Here is a 20,224-nt window from a genome sequence, read left to right on the forward strand (position 1 = left end):
ATACATTTATGCATACATTAAAAACTTAGACACCTATATATTTAATTCGAAAAACCACATAAGTTTCATGTATAACAATTAACAGGACGAATGGCCTATATCACATATTTGCAAACATAGGTGGGAAAACTAAACACATATAAATTATATCATGAATACATGTTAAGAAAGGGAAGGAAACCAAAGAAAAAAGTTAAAAAAGAGAAAAGAGAGAAAAAAGAAAAAAGAAAAAGAGAAAGAGAAAAAGGAGGAGAAAAAAGAAAGAAAGAAGAAAAGAACAGAACAGAAAAGGAGAAAAGAGAAACAGGAAAAAGAGAAAAGCCAAAAAAAACTCAATCCAAAAGATGATAATCAAAATAACCAATCCAAATATAGTAAAAAAACAAGTGAGGCCTCAATAGGCGTCAAACTCATAAAAAGTATATATACCTACCAAACCCAGAGAGGACTACAAAATATACCTATAACAGATCTCACCTGAAGATCCAATAAGATAACCAGATAGTCTGACCATAATACGTACATCATATATTGATTCCAGGTAAATCTACCAGGAACTTGCCGTTCATATAAGCAATGAAACCACACTTTTTAAATCTTATAAAAATCCAAAAATATGTATAAAGGATGAATCACCCTATGTACCTTAATGCAAAAAATATATATAACGTTACCATATAATATGACTTATTTTCTAAGGACAAAAAGGGCATTTTCATAAAAACACTATATAAACCTACCAAAGTTGCTTACCTTTAGTCACTAGATATATGTAAATCCTTCAGTAAGACATAAATGAAGCAGAGTGCTCAGTATTCAGATTGGCGCATAGAATATAAAATCAGGTCTGAAACACAGAACACAGATCGAACACAAATGCAGATAAGGTATTTCCAAACAAAGGACTGAAAACCTAATATATGTGCATCTGAAATGCCGTGGACTCACCTTCAATGTTGAAGGTATGGTTAAGGCCCCTCGGGGGAAGTAAATATTGAAAGTAAGAATAAAGTCCCTCAGAAAGGCAACAGCACGTGTAAATATTTGAAAATCTAAACAAAAAAAAGAGAAAAGAAACAGATGCCAAAACGTAGCCTCATCTTAATACCAAAATAATGTAATATACATAATAATGGGCGCAATACTAGAACCCAATCATAAAGGTGTCACTGTACAACAACTCTCCACAAATGTATATCAGCAAGCACAGTTAAGGACTGATAACGAAAATATAGAGTGCACATCAACCGAATTATACCGAGCGCACTCCCGTGACTATCCTATAATTAATGGCACCTCTTATTAATTTTAAAACTGCTTGGAAAATTACCCCATCTTAGATCAAAAAAATGACATACTACAGCCGCTGAATTCAAAAAGACTTCCTTATAAACTCCAAGCACACACCGTAGCATAAACCCAATTGAGTAACACCAATACCAAAAAGGATCACGAGGCATCTCTTAGCGAGTCTTGTATAATATCCAATGCACACCCCAAACAAAACTTACCAAAAGAATCCCGACGTGATGGGCGGCATGATAACCGGCAGCAATGCATAACAAAAGAGCGCCATCATTTTTAAAGCATCACGCATACGTAAAAACGTAATGCTCTAGTACGTACGCAGGAAGCAACTACAAGCGAAGACGGTTTAAAAAAATGTCAAATAAGGCAGCCATCTTGTAGTAATCTTCAATGTCCACTGAGACATGTTCTAATGTCCAGGTATCTTTTACGGTTCTAGTAATGCAAAAAAATAATAACAACATTAACAGGGAGTCCAAAAGATCATTAAGTCAGAATTGTCGTAACTAAACCTATCTGCTTTGTAATTCACGTACGATAAAAAACGAAGGACCAATACCCCTATGCAAATAGCTAGGAGTATACATGAACGACTCTTTAAAAAGTCAGAGGTATCACGGCAGCAACGATGAATAACAAAAAGTAATCGCAATAAATCAAACAGCCATAACCTATCCAATCGCTTGTTCTACTTCAAAGATATTATCTTAAAGTATACATAATCAAAAATAAATGCCCAGTAGCAACTTGCGCTCTTGTGTTTTGCATAAATGATAGTCATGATAACAACATCGGATTTCTCAAATATATAATGCAAATTCCATATTCCAACGAGACCTTAAGAATTAAATACGAAGTGCATAACAATAGTCCAGAGGAGATATACTCCCATTGCAGGGCAGATCAAAAAATCAAAGGAAATAACTCAGTTAAGGAAAAACTAATATGAACATAGGTATATAGATAAAACCTTATATTTATAAATACAAAAATTCCCTTGGCCCAAAAAACGTTTCTTAAGATCTAAATACAGCAAATGTTATCCCACCAAAGTCTGTTAGATTAGCATAATCATGTTCTTCAGTAAATAGACATTTTTAATAATCATATATCGATATAACTATCAAATACTTAAAACAAAGCTCCATTCTTCACAATATTGATTTCAATTCTTCCAACAATTATATATGTATATATGTATACATGATAAGACAAGCTAATGCAGAGTAAATAAACGATCAGGGATACATCAGGGAAAAAAAGTATTGTTGTCAGAGACATCTGTATAGTTGTTCCAGTTACATCTGTCGTCACTAAATTCATACAATAATCCTGGCAACGGAATTTAAGTTTCAAAACGTAGCATGGCATAACATGAAAAACACCTCTATGATTATTCAAGTTACTTCCGTAGTAACTACATACATAAAAGATTCCTGACAAGAAAGTTTTAGTTTCAAAAAAGCAGCAGGAGAGAGAGGGGATGTCACTTAATGGTACAATTTAACCTAGGAAATGATGTAATTCCTTATCAGTATTGTGACCCATCTGTGTGGCCCTCAGTCTACAAATCCATTTTGCCTCCTTTTGTCTAACCAATAGTTCCCTGTTGCCACCTCTGTTGTTAATGGGAACATGATCAATACCATGAAACCAAAAGGTATTATCTTCAGGATGTGTAATCCTATAATCTTCACTCAGGGGATATCTCCGGTCTCCATTTAAAATAGCCCTACGGTGCTCCTGTATCCGAATTTTTAAAGGACGGGCGGTGCTCCCAATATATATGATGTCACATTTGCATCCTATTACATAAATAACTTGCGTGGTGTTACAATTGATAAAGTGCATTATATCATACATATTGGTTGTATTATAGGCAAACTTTGATATTTTATTTTTGCCATAAGGGCACACATTACACATCCCACACGTGTAAAAACCTTAAGGTTTAGAAGGTAACCATGTATCATCTTTGTTGATAACGTAACTTGGGCATAAAGCATTACGCAATGATTTACCTCTTCTATATGTTACTAAGGGCATATTGGTGAGGCAACTCTTTAGCCCTGGCACCTCTCTAAGGATGCTCCAATTTTTCATCAAGATGTTGAAGATCTTACTGCTGTTAGTGTTGTATTCTGTTATAAACCTAACCGGTATTTCCTTTGTCACATCTTTTTTATTAGTCTGGCGCAAGGTGTCTTCTCTAGTGCGACGTTGTACTTTCTCAATAGCTTTATCTAAAACCTCTCTGTCATATCCTCTCTGTAAGAACCTCTTTCTAGATTCTGAGATGTTATGTATTATCATCACTACAATTTCTTCTTATCCTTGTCATTTCCCCATAGAGGATGTTATTAACAACCGACCGGGCATGTGCACTGTCGGCATGTAAGATCCCATTACAGGCTGTGTCCTTCCTATAGATGGTACTGTGTATTTTACCATCTTTGACATAAAATGTTATGTCTAAGAAATTTATCTTTTCTCTGTCAAAGGCCATTGTAAACTTGACATTGTATTGATTATCATTCAGATAAGTAAAGTATCCCTGAAGTTCTTCCACGGACCCTGAACATAGACAAATAACATCATCGATGTACCTCCCCCCGAACACAATAAAATCCGTCCAGGGGGAGGCACCTCTGCCCCAGGCATGCTCCCTCTCAAACCACCCCATAAAGAGGCTAGCGTAAGAAGGAGCAGACCTGAAGCCCATCGCAGTACCAAGGATCTGTTGAAACCAACATTTGTCAAATAAAAAATAGTTATTGCAAAGAATAATATTGATCATTTCCATGAACATTTCATTAATAGCATACTGGTCAGCACTTTCCTTGTCAAGGAAGGACTGAACTGCCAAAGTTCCAAGATCTTTACGGATACATGTATACAGACTTTCCACAACAAAAGTAACGAATAACAATTCATCGGACCATTCATAGTCTTTGAACTTAACTAAAATGTCCTTGCTGTCCCGAATGTACGATGGAAGATTAACCACATGTCTTTGAAGCCTTAAGTCAACAAACTCAGAAAGTTTTTCGGTGGGTGAGCCCACCCCCCGAAAATAATAGGCCGGCCAGGGGGAAATGTATCGGGTTTGTGGATTTTTGGTAGAATGTAAATACAAGGGAAATTCGGACACTCTACTCTAAGATATCTGAATTCATTTTCTGTAAGTAGCATAGTGTCCTTCCATTCACTTAGTTTTATGTTTGTCATCGCTGTTTGCTTATTTATCGGGTTCCCCACAATTTTTAGATAGCAAGATTCATTACTCAATTGATGATTTATCTCACCCATATAATCACAGTGGTTCATAATCACAACATTACCGCCCTTGTCTGCCTCCCTAATGACAATACTCTCGTCAAGTTTAAGTCTGTCGAGGGCTTTTCTCTCCTGAGCGGTAATGTTGTGACTAGCAAAAGGGGTGAATTTCTTTGTAATTTCCATATTATACAGATCCTCACTGACCTTATCATAAAAGACTTCAATATTCCGATGGTAATTCATGACTGGTATGAACTTGGATTTAGGTTTTAGACCGCTATCCATCATATAATTTTGTGGAATATCAAGTTTGTTCATTAAAGATCTCATATCACATTCCTCATTAGCATCGAGTGTCATCAGACAATGTATGTTTCATATGTCAGAAATTGTATGTGTCATCTGTTGAGAAACAGAGGATTGCTCAAGATTCTGTGGATAAACCTGAGAAAAATGATCCTTCAATTTAAGAGTTCTGACAAACTTAAAGAGATCTACATGTGCATTAGTCATGTCACCACTTTGAGTTGGACAAAAATTTAAGTCCCTGCGTAACACTGCCAGTTCATCCTTATCAAGGGTTTTATTAGATAAATTTACAATTTTCAGATCTTTTTCATTCGATGTAACATTAAGCCACATTGGATTTTAGATAGGATGATTAATCATTTCTTGACCTGTCCTGTTATGTTCCCCCTTCCTTTTGAACCTGCCTTTACCCCTCCGCCCTCCCCGCCTGGTTTTGGTAAGTCCCTTTTTTGCTGTAATCTGCTGCTGATCTGCAGTTTTGCAAGTTTCTTCTGAAACGAAGAACCTGCTTCCCCTAAAGGGACCTCACGTGACAAATCCGATGTAGTATTTTCTAGGGAGGACGAGATGCCACTAATAGAGCGCGTATCATCACTTTCTTCCCTAATCTCCCTGGTCCTTTTCTTTTCTTCTGTGCCCTGTATATTGTCAAACTTCTTTGCAAATGTATACACTTGTCCATCTCTATAATCTCGGTCATCTCTTTTTATTTTCTTTAACTTTTTATCTTTCAGATACAATTGATGGTCCTCCTTTCTTAAAATAGCAAAATTCCTTTCAATGAGATCCTTCTGTTCTAGTCCATTAATCTCCTTTTCCAAGGTCTCTATCACCTTTTTCTTTGGCATGTTTAATTAATATCTGCATCATGATCACTGATGCACTTTCCAGATTTCCTTCCCAGTCTTTTAGAAGATCACTACTAAGATCCTCAAGAGTGGGAAAAATCAGTATCCGAAGTCCTCTTGGGACTTTCTTATTCTCCAGATACTGTTGGAGCGTTACCCCGTCCTACCACCGGGAGAGCTCCTGTTTTTTCAAACGTTCTAGTCTAAGAAATAGTGTTTCAAGACTAAAAAAGAAGAAAAATATTGCTTTGGAATATACTTGTTTATTGGGAATCAACTCTGAGTGCACCTTCCTTTTTGTAAAATTTCAAAGTACAGAAAAGGCCAGGTCTAGTGCTAGTACGGGGGGACCCTGAACATGTAGTGCAAGGTATACGGGACGCTAAGAAAGTAAGAGGCAAGCTGTGGTATTTAATTGCATGGAAGGGTTACGGCCCGGAAGAAAACTCCTGGGAACCTAAAGACGCAGTTCATGCGCCCAGGTTGGTGGGCCGTTTTCACCGCCTCCACCCTGGGGCACCGCGTGACAGCTAGCATCCCTGGGAAGGGGAATGTTCTGTCAGGGATTCCGTGGCCGGTTGTGACGCTAGCTGTTGTAGCGTATTCCCGGCCCGGAACTACATTTCCCAGAGCGCATAGCGGGGCACGGCGTACGTGCCGAGGAGGCGGAGCAGGAAGCAGGAACTAAAGCTGCTCGAGTCCCAGGCGGCGCTGCCGATTATTCGTACCTGATATCTGTTCCTGCGCAGATTGGAACCCCGGCTACTCCTAGAGGCGGTAAGAGGGTCCTGGATGTAAAAATCCTGGAACCGCCATATTCTTGAATCGGACCGGTGACGGACGTCCTTGGTCACGCTAACTCCTCTGTTGGGAGAGACGCGCCCTCGATGCGGTCTCATGCAGAGGAGAATTGTCGCCCGTAGAGGCGCTTGGGCAGCATTCTCTCTGTTGGAAAAAACCAGGCTCGGTTTTTATGCAGAGAGGGTATTGCGCCCGCGATTTGCAGCTTGTGTATGAAGTGTGGGTGTGTACTTTAATTAAGAAACAAGAAAACACGCATCACGAGTAATACGCTAAGCAAGTGAGGAGGGGCTATAGTTCCTTCAACTAAAACCTTATTCAGCCATAACGGAATGGGTGTGTGAGAATCAACACGCTGGTATCACTATTGGTGGCATTGACAGTGATTGAGAGCGCTCACAGGCACAAAGCTCTCTTTTGGGCAGAAAGTTTACACAAGGGTTCCTGGCCATATACCCTATTGTGGAATGTGTTCTTTGCTGTTGTAGTTTTGTTTCTTTTATGCCTCAACTCAGAAACAAAAGCGCACAGAGGAAGAAGAGACGCTGAAAGCGACACCAGGTGACTGGACTCTGGTTTCACTTGGCTTGCCTCCGAAGGCGCTACCTTCATTTATCTTTGGATGTGCTCAGGTCCACCCTTCTTTTTCTTTACAGGTAGGAAGAGTGAAGTAGAGGGGGTCGGTGGGGGAAAAAAAGGGAGTTAGAGGGAGAGAAGAGGCATAGCTGCTAGGTCTTCACATTGTTTCTTTGTTTCTATCCATAGGTCTCCCTCCCCGCAGTCCCCATCCTTTCCTTCCCCCGCTCAATTGCCCCAAAAGTCTGTGTAGATACACATGCGCCAGACTTGGGTCGATTCAGAGGTGGGCCCCCATTGAGCATTGAAACAGCCCTGAGGACACGGATTTGGAGAGCCTGACAGCATCACTCTGTTCCATCAGACAAAGGAAGAGATACATGAGAAGTATAGGCTGGACTCAGCTACCATACTGGACTTTATTGCAGAGCTAAAACCTATGCTTGAACACCCCACCCGCAGTACCCAAACCATACTACCACATGTGCAGGTCCTCTGTTCACTGTGCTTACTGGCATCAGGGAGCTTCAAGGGGGTGGTAGCAACAGCAGGAGGGGTCTCCCAGAGTTGCCTGTCGCACCTCTTCCATACATTCCTGGATGGAATGGTACAGAGGCTACATCATCACATCACATTCTCCTCCACACAACAGGCATTGCAGCAAAACAAACTGGACTTCTACCAGATTGCCCAATTTCCCCATGTCATTGGTTGCATAGATGTTACCCATGTAGCCCTCTCACCTCCCTTCAACAATGAGTATGTATTCAGAAACCGCAAATCATACCATTCCCTCACCATACAGGTTATCTGCAATGCCAAATATATCATAACTGATATAGTGGCAAAACACCCTGGCAGTACACACGATTCCTTCATTTTCAGACACGGTGGGATATACAGACGTCTCGCTGGGGGTAAATTTGGCGAGGGCTACCTGCTAGGTAAATGCATGTCAAGCACTCTTACATACAGTTCAGGGCTGAAGTGAGAGTAGAGCGAATAACCATATGTCTTTCATCCTGCAGGTAACAGTGCCGATCCAGTCTGCAACTTCATCCTTACACCTCACCTCAATCTGGCTAACCTGAGTGAGTGAAGATACAATCGCGCACACAAGTCAACAGGCCGTGTAATTGAGCACACATTTGGTATTCTGAAGAGTAGGTTCTACTGCCTACATACAAGTGGAGGAGCACTACAATACAGCCCTGAGACTTACTACAAGATTGTGGCTACTTGTGCCATGCTGCACAACATTGTGACTAGAAAAGGCATAGCAGTGGAACTGACAGATACTGAATCAGATGAGGATGAGGTACCAGGCCCACATCGCAGACCAGCAGGTGGTGTAGGTGCAGCTGCGGGACGACAGAGATGTAATGAGATAACACACAACTATTTCTAGGTGAGTAATAATGACACAATGCAAATAATGATTTGACAATGTCTGTTTGATTTTTCCTTTTGCTTCAGGTAAATATCAGTCAAGCAGCCTACATACACACTTTATGTGTGGCACAATCTGTTGCACATGTCATGTCCACAGTGCATGGATGAAGGGTAAACAAAAGTCCATATGCCATGGGTTACTTCACCCATTAGCATTCTGCTGTGGTGACAGTTATTTTTTTGCATGCATGTCCTGCTTTTGCACGCTCAGGGTGCTGACTGCTCTCCCTTAAGGCACCCGATGGTGTTTCCTGCCTCACGCTATGCCGTCTGGGTTCGGCAATTGGTGAGCTTATGCTGCTTCAGCTTGGGAGCTCCTCACTGTCCCCTGAGCCCAGGAGACCTGGGCCACCTATGGTAGCTGTCTGCAGCTGGACTACTGCATTCATCACCTGCACCAACCCTTTGGCCACATCCTGGCTGCAGTGTGCCATTTCAACCTGCATGGTCACTGTGCGGCGTGACAGCACGGAAGTTGCATTGAACAAGCAGTTGACCACCTTGCTATAAGTGGCCAGACGGGTGAAGAGATGTTGTTTCCCCCTGCGTCTGGATTCCTGGTCCCTTTTCATGGTGGCACAGAGTTCTTTTTTTGCTCCCATCATTTCCCTGATGCTGTCCGCACAGGCCTTACGTTCCTCATCTATTTTAACATTCAGCTCTCTGATGCCCTCCTTCATGTCAGTCAGGTTATGGTTCACAGACACCAGCTGCCTGTGTATTAACTTCATGCTTCTTGTTTGCAGGCGCTGTACCTGCACCATGGTGCCTTCCAGGCCGGGAAACACCGTCGGATCCTATACAGCGTCTGTGCTGGTGTGTGTCCTTGGCCTGCGTCTACTGCAAGTTTCTTCTGTACGGTGCACAGGGGGCTGATCGTGTACCTGTTGTGCATGCTGGTCCTGCTCTGGCTGGGCCTCATCCCCTATGGACTCTGGTTATCCCTCCAACAGTGGGAGTGGAGGCACAATCTGACGGTGTCTCCGTGGGACAGGTGTTGGCAGTGTCGTCTGCTCTGTGACCTCTTGCCCTGCCTGGCCCTCTGTGTGTGCTGCCTCCTCAGCTTCAGTATTGTCAGCCAGTGTTTCAGGTTCAACTGTAAATGAAAAAGCACTTTTTATTTTGTGTTCAGCTTCACATTGTTCGCTGAATAAAGTTTTCTGAATTTAGGTTAGCTAAGTACTGTCTAGCATTTTGTCCGGTACTAATTTGCTTCAACTGCTTATACATTGCTGTGTCTCATTGCTCCACTGTATTTTGTGTGTGACCACATCTCCCATGATGCAATGCTGGGTCTGCTGGAAAATGTGGAATGGAGTAGCATTATTGCTTTCTAGTTGGGGCATTCCTGAGTGTGTGATTAAGTTGGTAATGTGTCAGGGATGATTTAGCATGCATCTTACCTTGTCTGGTGTTGAGAGTATCGGAGCTGTCAATGTCAGCCACACCACTGATACTTTCAGGCTATAGGGTGGACTCCACCAACTTCTCAAGGGGTGTGGATTTTGTGTCAGTGGATGTACTACCGCCAGTCTTCTTTGCCTCCGAAAGCCTGGTTGCAATCTTGTTTTTGGACCTGGAGTGCATGTTACACCAGCGGTTGCGTAGGTCAGGAATGGAGCGCTGGGTTACACCGATGGCATTCATCTCTGCCTGTATGTCCAGCCATATTTTTCTTTTCTGTGATTCTAGGACACAAAGGGATTTTTTCCCAAACAGCAACTCATGGCTTTGGACCATCTCTTCAATCAGTACCTCCTGCTCCTTCTCACTGAATTTGTGCTTCCTTTTGCTCCTTGCCTCCTACTTATTCTTCTCCTGTGGATCCATTTGGTTTTGGTGGTGTTGCGGTCAAAAGTGGTTTGCTTTTCCTCCCAGCCTCTCACACAGCTTCAGGCAATCAGGAATTGCATGGGCAGTCACACTTCCTGGGTGTGAAGTCATCAAGCTGCACCTGTGAACCGTCATTGGCCTGGATTAGTAAAAATGAGGACATAACAAGGGATAAGGGGCCACATGAATCATTATTTCAACTAGCGGTTACCAAATTGTGATTTACTGAGAATCACAATTAGTTATTTGCTATTTTAATTTATGAAACTCCATGAGTTTCATTTAGTGATTCCTAACGGTTCATAAATTGATCTGCCTCATTAATAATAATGAGGCAGGTTGCAGTGTGTGACCCATTAGGATTTGCTAAAATCACAGGGTGTCAGGGTCCGCCATCCAGAGTCCTCGGGATTGTGCTGATGCTCAGAGGGGTCCACCTCTCAACTGCCCCAAGTTCGAAACGCAATATACTCAGACTAGTAAGATAGTTAAGCGAGGGAAGGAAAGGATGGGGACTGCAGGGAGGGAGACCTGAAGGGACACAAGATCACATGGTTAGCCCCTGCTGTCCATTCACAACACCACCCCCTCTTTACAAACAGCACATAGTAAGTATTGGATGCTATGGGAAACCCCCTACCTGAAACAAAGAGAGTGGAGGACTGATACCCGAAGAGAGAAGAGGGTGATTGCACACATCCGACACAAAACTATCGGGAAACAAAGATAACACACCATAAACATGTCACATATGTGTAATATGTGTAATGGTTCGCTTACTGTGACCCACAAAGATTATATCTACCTCCCCCAACCTACCCAGAGGTAAGCACGGATCTGTAACAGTGCAATTCTGTAGCTACCGACACACCCTCCAATGACTCTCTCTCCTAGGGAAATGATATATAATAGGCAAATAAAAACAACGTGATACAACAGCTACAGTACATTCATCTTCTGGACAGTGCTGCAATAATCCATAGGTTCTGCGATAACTGTTTCCCAGGCTAACAGTACTGCACCTTACTCCACAGAGTTTCTTATGCCGCTGATATACGGGAAAGCATGGAGTTTGGCTCCTGACCGCAGGAGATAAGGTTCGAAACCCAGCAAGTCTCCCTGTGATTATAGGCAACGGAAGTCAGGAATATAGAAATCCCACTGGAATCTCCTCTGCAATGAGGCCCATGGGTACGTGGTCTCTTCCAACGGAGGAGTATGTGGGGAGAAGGAGCTGTTCCCCCTCTTTATCTGACGTTCCTCTGCAAGAGCCTCTGCTGTGCAGGCTCGCCAACAGAGAAACGAAATACAGGCGTGCTTTGGGTGCAGGAGTAAATACGGGAGTCCAGTGCACCAAAACACAGAAACATTCAAGGGCGCATGCGCGCTCCTCTGCACGAGACGCCGGGAGGCTGTCTCACCAACAGAAGAACGAGCGGAGCGCCAGTGTCAACAAAGGCACCCAAAACACAGAAGCCATCAAGGGCGCAAGCGTGCTCCTCTGCACGAGACGCCAGGAGGCTGTCTCACCAACAGAAGAACGAGCGGAGCGCCAGCGTCAACAAAAGCACCCAAAACACGGACTTCCGTGTACTCACGGTACCACGCTCAGCTTTTTAATTCTTTATTGTGTATTGTATTGTGCTGTGTGTGTTCGTATTTTGGGGAATTGAACCGGGAGAATCCTACTGATCTGCACGGGAAGTGCCGCCATTTTTCCCTCCAGTTAGCGTTCTAGACACTCTGGAGGCTTTAAAAGAGGACGCTGCGCTAGTGCGCAGCGGACGTGAGCAGCGGGCGCGCCCAAGGCAAGCCCGTCTGCGCCCGTCCGCGCATCGTCAGCGCGTGGCGCACGGATCGCTGTTTCTGCTGCTAAAGACAGCATGGAAGGGAACACAACTAGGCAGAATAACAGTAAGCACTCTCTAACTAAGCTTAGACTGCCAGTGTGTGGCTGCACTCCCTTTAATTTAGCTATGACATTGGACTCCCCGGTTTGCAATGTCTGCAACTGGGAGGCTGTATCCCCTAGCACCCATTATGCGACTGAAGAGGGGTATGAATCTACCCTCAAAATCCACCCTCAAATAAACAATATGGTGAATGATAAACTTAAAGCTTTCCTCATTAATGCGCGTTTGGTGAAGAAGCATGAATTTCTTTTGCATGACCTCCTTATGGAGGACAAGCCTGATCTTATTTTTATTACAGAAACTTGGCTACATGAAGGTTCTAATCCCACTCTTGCGAACGCTATACCTTCAGACTATAAAATCATTAGGAAAGACCGAATTGGGAGTCGTGGAGGGGGGTAGCTATTATTTACAAAAGCCCCCTCTGGTGCTCTATTATCCCAGTAAACGATCTTGTTGGAGCAGAGGGATTAGGGTTTTAGCTTTCAATCTCTGCGCATCAGTCTGTTGCAGGAATACTTATTTACAGACCACCGGGGCTGGTGGGTTGTTTTTTAGAATCTATCGCCATGGCTACGGCCCCCATTGCTGCTAGATATAAACATTGCATGGTTTTAGGCGATTTTAATTTACATTTTGACCAGAATACTGATCTGGAGGCTAAAATGCTATGTGAGTCATTTAACATTTTTGGCATGCCTCCTTTTGTGTTTTCCCCAACGCACGACAGGGGTCATACTTTAGATCAGATTTTCTTGTCCCATAACATTGAACTAGATAATCCGTTAGCTTTGACCTGGTCCGATCATTTCCTGCTTACTTTCTGGATGCATGTTGAATGTCATAAGCCCTGGACATTACCCAACACCCAATTTAAGGAAACTAGATCTTTTAAAAATATTACCCTCTAAACCTTAGCGGAAATTTTAATTCATCACCCTATTCCGGCGGAAAGCCTCCTTGAGGATGCAGTATACACTTTAGAGAATTGGCTCCACACATGGACACTCCACCTTGCTCCTCCCAAAGTGCACAGGGACACGCAGAATAGTCCCTCGGTCCCCTGGTTCTCGGAGGAACTAAGGCAGAGTAAAAAAGCCTGTAAATGCCTTGAGCGCTCTTGGAGGAAAAATTATCACCCCCAGAGTAAGCTCATTTATAAGCAGGCTCTTAGAACCCACTTCTTGAAGGTCCGTAATGAGAAGAAAAAGTTTTTAGGAAATAAAAGTGAGTCCGCAAACAACTGCAGCAAGGCTCTTTTTAAAGTAGTGAAAGATTTCGTTTCCCCTATTGTTACTCAGAGCCCCTTCACTCCTACTGCTGAATGGACTGTAAATATTGCCACATTCTTTTACAACAAGATTAAGTCCATTCAGGATTCCTTTGCTGTATTGCCACAGTCAAATTTAGAGAATGTTTCGGTCTTCTCAGGCGGTTCCCAGACGGATATATTAGAAGAATTTCCTCCGATATCCCTGGATGCTTCCCTAACCATTATGAGAGCATTAAAATCTGGTTCGCCTTCTGACCCGTGCCCCGCCAAAATATTAGCATCTGTTGCCGAAGTGGTGAACCCGACTGCTAATCACGTGCTGAATTTGGCACTGAGCACCGGCACTGTCCCTGCGAATGGGCAAGATTCTCCCTCTTCTAAAAAAGCCCACAGCTGATCCAACAGTCACTAATAATTACAGGCCTATCACACTGCTTCCTTTCTTTGCTAAAACTTTGGAAAAATATGTGAATGCAGTAATTACTAACCATCTAGAAACCACTAATGCTCTTCATGCAAGCCAATCCGGCTGTTAGAGTAAACCATAGTACTGAGACAGCTTTGCTTGAAATTTCTGAAAGCATTAAGAACACTCTCGATAGAGGAGGCAAAGCAGTTCTTATACTGCTTGATCTCTCGGCCGTTTTCGATACCGTGCCCCACGACCGCCTCCTTCAGAGATTGAGGGAGTGTGGCCTACGGGGCACGGTTTTCAACTGGTTCTCCTCTTTCCTCAATGAGCGTCAACAATCTTTTTGGTCTCCTCCTTTTTCGGCTGATATTCCCCAATTAAATGTGGGAGTACCCCAGGGCTCTGTGTTGAGCCCAACTCTTTTTAATGTATATATGGCCCCATTGGCCAAAATTTGGAGCCAAGATTATAACATATGCTGACGACTCTCAAATTCTGTTTACTTATGGGAAGGATGAACCTTTCAATGAACTCTTAATTAGTGAATGTCTGTCCAACATTTTTGGATGGTTTCATTTGAACCAGCTGTCCTGTAATTCGGCTAAGACCGAAATTATCTTCTTTGGACACACTCCTGGGGACGAGTGGAAAAATTGGTGGCCACTGGACCAGCCTTCTCCACCCAACCCCGTGACTACAGTGAAAAATCTTGGAGTCTTATTGGACTCAGATCTTTCTATGAAGTCACAGGTGAAATCTGTGACAGGCACAGGTTTTATGCTTCTAAAAATGATGAGGAACTTTCTTTCCCTCCTGCCTCTGTCACATAGACAGACTGTAGTTCAGGCTCTTATTATTTCTAGGTTGGACTACGCTAATGTTCTCTATCTGGGCATCCCGAAATTTCTTGTGAACCGTCTGCAATTGGTTCAGAATGCTGCGGCCAGGGCTGTTGTGAGGGTCGGTCCTAGGACCCATTTGGCCAGCCTCTTCAAAACACTACATTGGCTCAAAATAAAAAACAGAATCGATTTCAAGGCACTGGTCCTTGCTTTTAAAGCGCTTCACGATATAGGGGCCTCTTATCTTAAAGAGAGAATTACCCCCTACTGCCCGGGGAGGACGTTAAGATCTTCTACTCATCTGCTTGTGGTGCCAAAATTCTTTCTACCCAGGAAGGGAGGTCGCTCCTTCCAGGTGATCGTTAGCAAGTTATGGAACTCCCTCCCTCTGGCCCTCAGAAGCGATTCTGAACTCCTTAGTTTTAGACAGCATCTTAAGACCTGGCTGTTCCCCCTATAGACTTCAATTTGTCGCTACGATAGGACAGAAAGACGTGTGTGAGCTCCTGGTGTCTGGCAGGTACTTTTAGTGCCGGGACACTCTTTTTGTAGCCGAGCGCTCTATAAATCCCCTTTAACATAACATAACATAACACGAACGTGATGCTACCTCACACCGCCGGGTCTTCGAGAGGATATGGCATTACACGGAACCCCCTCCGGGACGAGAATACTCGGCAACGCTGGGTTTGGAGTGTGCGCCTATATCCGGTTCCCTGCGTAGCGGAGGTCACGTGTGACGCGATACCGCTAAGCCTGTTGGGTAATTTAGTTTTGGGCGGACATAAACGCTTCCTGGTTGCCCCTTGCAACGCCGTCAGTGTTTACCGGGGCTGGGGCCTGACACAGGGATGGTGGCCTGCTGGGGTCTGCAGACCACCATGTCTGTGATTGCTCCTTGAGTGAGGACACTACACCAGTAGCCTGAGGTCAAATCAAATGTACTCAGATGCTTTGCCGCCCGTAACCTTTCAATGAGCTCATCAGCTCTAGGTATAGGGTGAGCATCAGTCTTAGGACTTTATTCAGAACTTGGTGGACAGGTTACTCCATCACAATAGTGATGGATATACTGCCCTGCAAAATATAAATCCTATTGTTACCTATTGGATTTATATTTTGGCAGACTGGATATCCATCACCGTTCTGATGGAGTAACTGTTGTATCCTGATTAAGGGTGGGCGTAGTGGGCGTAGTGGGGCTACGTGAAGCAGCACGTAGTGTGCCCAAATCTACGCACACTACGCGCTTCGCGTAGCCCCACTACGTGCCACCCACCTCCCGCCCGCCCTCCTTTTAAATAATATCAGCAATGTAAAATAAATTAAAGTAAAGAGACTTACCTTAAGCGCGGCGTCTCCGGGGCTCCCTCTTCTTCGTTTCTAATTTCTTCTGACAAATGCGCATGCGCGGACGCCCGCGCATTCGCATTTCTCGCAAGAAATGTGCATGCGCGGGTGTCCGCGCATGCGCATTTGCCAGAAGAAATTAGAAACGAGAAAGAGGGAGCCCCGGAGACGCCGCGCTTAAGGTAAGTCGCTTTACTTTAATTTATTTTTCATTGCTGATATTATTAAAAGGAGGGCAGGCGGGAGGTGGGTGGCGGGTGGCAGGCAGCTACGCTTCGCCCTCGGCGTGTGCGTAGCGCTGCCCTGCTTCGCCTACTTCGGAAAGTGCGAAGCAGGCAGCGCTACGTACACTACGTGGGCGAAGCGTAGTGCTACGCCCGGGGTTAATCCTGATAAGTATATCCCTTGGTACCAATTGCTTTAATAGTGTTATTCTATGACATAGCATGTATTATATGTTCTAGTGTTGTTAAGTGGGGTGATGCAGTGGAGTTCTCGCAAAAGTCATTTGTCGGCTAGCTGGAGAAGGAGAACCTCTTACTTTCATTATCTCTATAAATAAACCCCTATCAACCCTTTGTAAGCCTCGGAGTCTCATTACAAAAGTAACCTGTCTGCCAAGTCCTAAATCAGTCCCTTAGTGACTGCATTCAGTCCTCTGTAGTCCACACAGAACCATAACTCCTTCTTTCTCTCCTGGTGATTAGGTTTGGGTACCAGCACCACTGGGCTGGCCCATGGACTATCAGAGGACTCAAATACCCCCAACTCCAGCATTGGAGCTACTTCAGCCTTGATGCTTGCTTTGAACTTGTCAGACAACCTGTACAACTTGTTCTTGACAAGTAGGTTGTCACCAGTGTCAATGTCATGTTTACGCCAACTGGTGATAGCAGGGATCAAAGAGAACAGACCCGCAAACTGCTCCACAACCTGCTTGCAGTCTCCGTGCTGTTGGTCTATCAATTTGGTAAAGAGTTCTACTCCCTCCTCTGACCCATTTTTCACATTGTAGTCGAGGAGCTCTGGCAGTGACTCAGTCTCCTCCTCTCCTACCCTGTCTTGATGGGGTTTTTACATATTGACATGCAGGACCTATTGAGGGTTCCTGGGGTGTTAAAGTCTACTAGGTAGGTGACCTCAACCCTCTCCTCTAGGATTGTATATGGCCCAGTCCACTTGTCCTGGACTGCCCTAGGAGCTACAGGCTTCAACACCTGCACCAACTGTCCTGGAGTGTAGTAGCATTTGGTCATACCAGAGCTTCATGAGCTCTTGGCTAGCCTCCAGTTTTCTGTTTGCTTTGTACATGTACTCTGCTATGCGTAATCTCAGGCCTAGTATGTAGTCCAGCACATTGTCCTTGGCTTCATTGACAGGCGTTTCCAAAGACTGTTGTACCAAACAGAATGGGCCTCTTACAGGGTACCCAACAGAAACTCAAAGGAGCTGAAGCCAACTCCTTTTTGTGGGACCTCTACGTATGTAAACAGTGGGCATTGTAGGAAAATATCCCAACTCCTCCTGAAGTTGTCAGACAGACCAGTGATCATGCCCTTCAGGAGCTTACTAAACCTTTCCACCAGACCATTAGCCTGGGGATGATATAGGGTGGTGAACTTGTAGGTAACACCACATTAATCCCACATCGCTTTCAGATATGCAGCCATAAAATGTATGCCTCTATCTGAAACCACCTCCTTTGGGACATCCACTCACAAGTAGGGCCCTTGTCACTGAGGGAGAATTGACTGTTCTGAGGGGTATAGCCTCAGGATACCTTGTGGCATGGTCCACTACTAACAAGATACATATGTTCCTTGAAGCTGGGGTGGTTCTAGGGGTGAAAACTCACTCTATAGAGAAGGACTAACTATATAAAAATACAAAGTCAACTGGAAAAATATCCCTTAGTACCCCGAGCATACAGTAAGGAGACCCAACGATCATTAATAAGAGGCAAAGGAAAAAGGGAAAGAAATAACTTTTCTTAATACTGCCCTCTCACACTTTACAGTGTCATGCTTCATCATAGGGCTGCATCAAAGGTCCAGGGGCAGACCAACACCCTGGACGGAGCATGAAATACTTTTTATGAAGAAGAGTGGTGAGGGAGATAGGTAAGACAAAAGATAAAAAGGGAAAAGATGTTCCCTCGAGAAAAGATCAAAAAGTGCAGACAAGTAAAAATAAAACTATCTAGGGAGATACCAAAAGTTTACCTTTAATCTTAGTTCCCCTTGATAGGATTAAAATGTCAAAGTTGGGATATTCAGGGGAAATAAGTACCCCTATATCCCCGCTGAAGGAACCAACATGTTTCAGCCAATACTACGTGCCCACCTGGGTCTCACTGGCCTTCATCAGGATGCGGATCCCTTTATTTTTGTGGTCTTCACTCCAAATAGGGTGTTTGAATCATACAAAGAACGGAAATTCTCCAATTTGCCCTTTCCAATAGTTATAGAGAGGTGGCCATTTTCTGAGTTTACAAGAATTACTCTGAACCCAGGACCATCGTGGGAACGTGATCTTATTGACACACTTACTCAAAAGATCAACAGTTGTCCATTTCTTTGAAGCTTCCGTGGACCTGGCTGGGAAAAGGACAACTGTTGATCGTTTTCAACCTTGGAAGGGGAGTCAGAGAAGGCTCATTCCCTCACCTCTGCTTTTTGTGATAATAATTGGTGGTTCTAGGGGACCAACAATGTCCACCCCCACCCTATCAAAGGGAGTCCCAACCACTGGCAGTGGTATAAAGGGAGCCATTGCCTTGACCCCTGCCTTGCCCCTGGCCCGACAGGTTACACAGGAGCTGTAAAACTACTTTCTTTTGACAGACATATTGGGCCAATAGAAATGATTAACCAACCTTTTCCATGTCTTACTCTGACTCAAATGACCTGCAAAGTGGATGTCATGAGTCAAAGTCAGGAGGAATTCACTGAACTTCTGAGGGACTACCAAATTCATGGTAGCTACTTCTTTGAGGTTTCTAACCTCAGTGTAGAGAACTCAAACTTCCCAATAGACTTTGTGAAAGCCACTGACATCACCCTTTTCTTCCCTGGAGGCAGTCTGCCTCAGGCCCTCAAGAGTGGGACACTCTTTCTGTCCCTGAAACAAATCCTGTCTGGAGGGTCCACCAGCTCCTTGCATTTCTGCCAGGTCAGACAGATCTTGCAGTGGTAGAATCCCTAACTCCGAGGTCAGATCCTCCCTCTTAAGGTTAGATTCCTCAGGTACTTCTGGAGTTCTTTGGGCTGGCTCACCAGACCAGGTGCCCTTTCTCTGGTCATTGGATGCTTGGCCCATTGTTCCAGGATCCAAGTGTCCAGCATTTCCCTGCTGTGCACTCTGTAATATAGTCACAGCACATACCCACTCAGGGAGTTCCAATATTCTTGCAAGGACCATTCTCTCCACACCTGACCAGTCAGTCGCTTCAATTTCATTTCACAGTAGACACTCTACTGGAAGTGCAGGAGACCCAACTACCTTCTTAGGGCCTGTGATGCCTCCCTATTCCAAACTCACCATTCCTATGGGATGGAGTTTGGTTCTGTTGTCTGTTGTTGATCTTCTCTGGAGAAGCCAGTTTTTCTGTGCCCATGGTCACACTGGCTCATGTATTGGTCAGAGCTTCCACTTCTGTCCCATTTATGTTAGTCTGCTGCCTATACCTCTCTATGCTGGGAGGCAAGGCTTCCAGGGCTGAGATTTCCACCCCACCCAGGGAAACTAAGGTTTTCTCTGTGAACCCTTTTCCATCTCTGGAACAATTTCCACCCCTATACCAACACTGAAAATCCCAATGGACTGTCCTCCAGTTGTGCAGACATAATCTCCCCTTTTATGTCCTGGTTGACTACAGTCAAATCACCTCCCCACTTTTGCGGGACCAAAGAACTTTCCTGCCTTTTAGAGGTACCAAGACTTTCCTTGATGCCACCTCCCCTTGAAGATAGAGTGTCTCCGGCCCCCCTCCTTGCACAGATGTTGGTGGTACTTGTGAGGACTCTGGA

Source organism: Triturus cristatus, chromosome 1_2 (assembly GCF_964204655.1).
Source record: "Triturus cristatus chromosome 1_2, aTriCri1.1, whole genome shotgun sequence".
Taxonomy (NCBI): domain Eukaryota; kingdom Metazoa; phylum Chordata; class Amphibia; order Caudata; family Salamandridae; genus Triturus; species Triturus cristatus.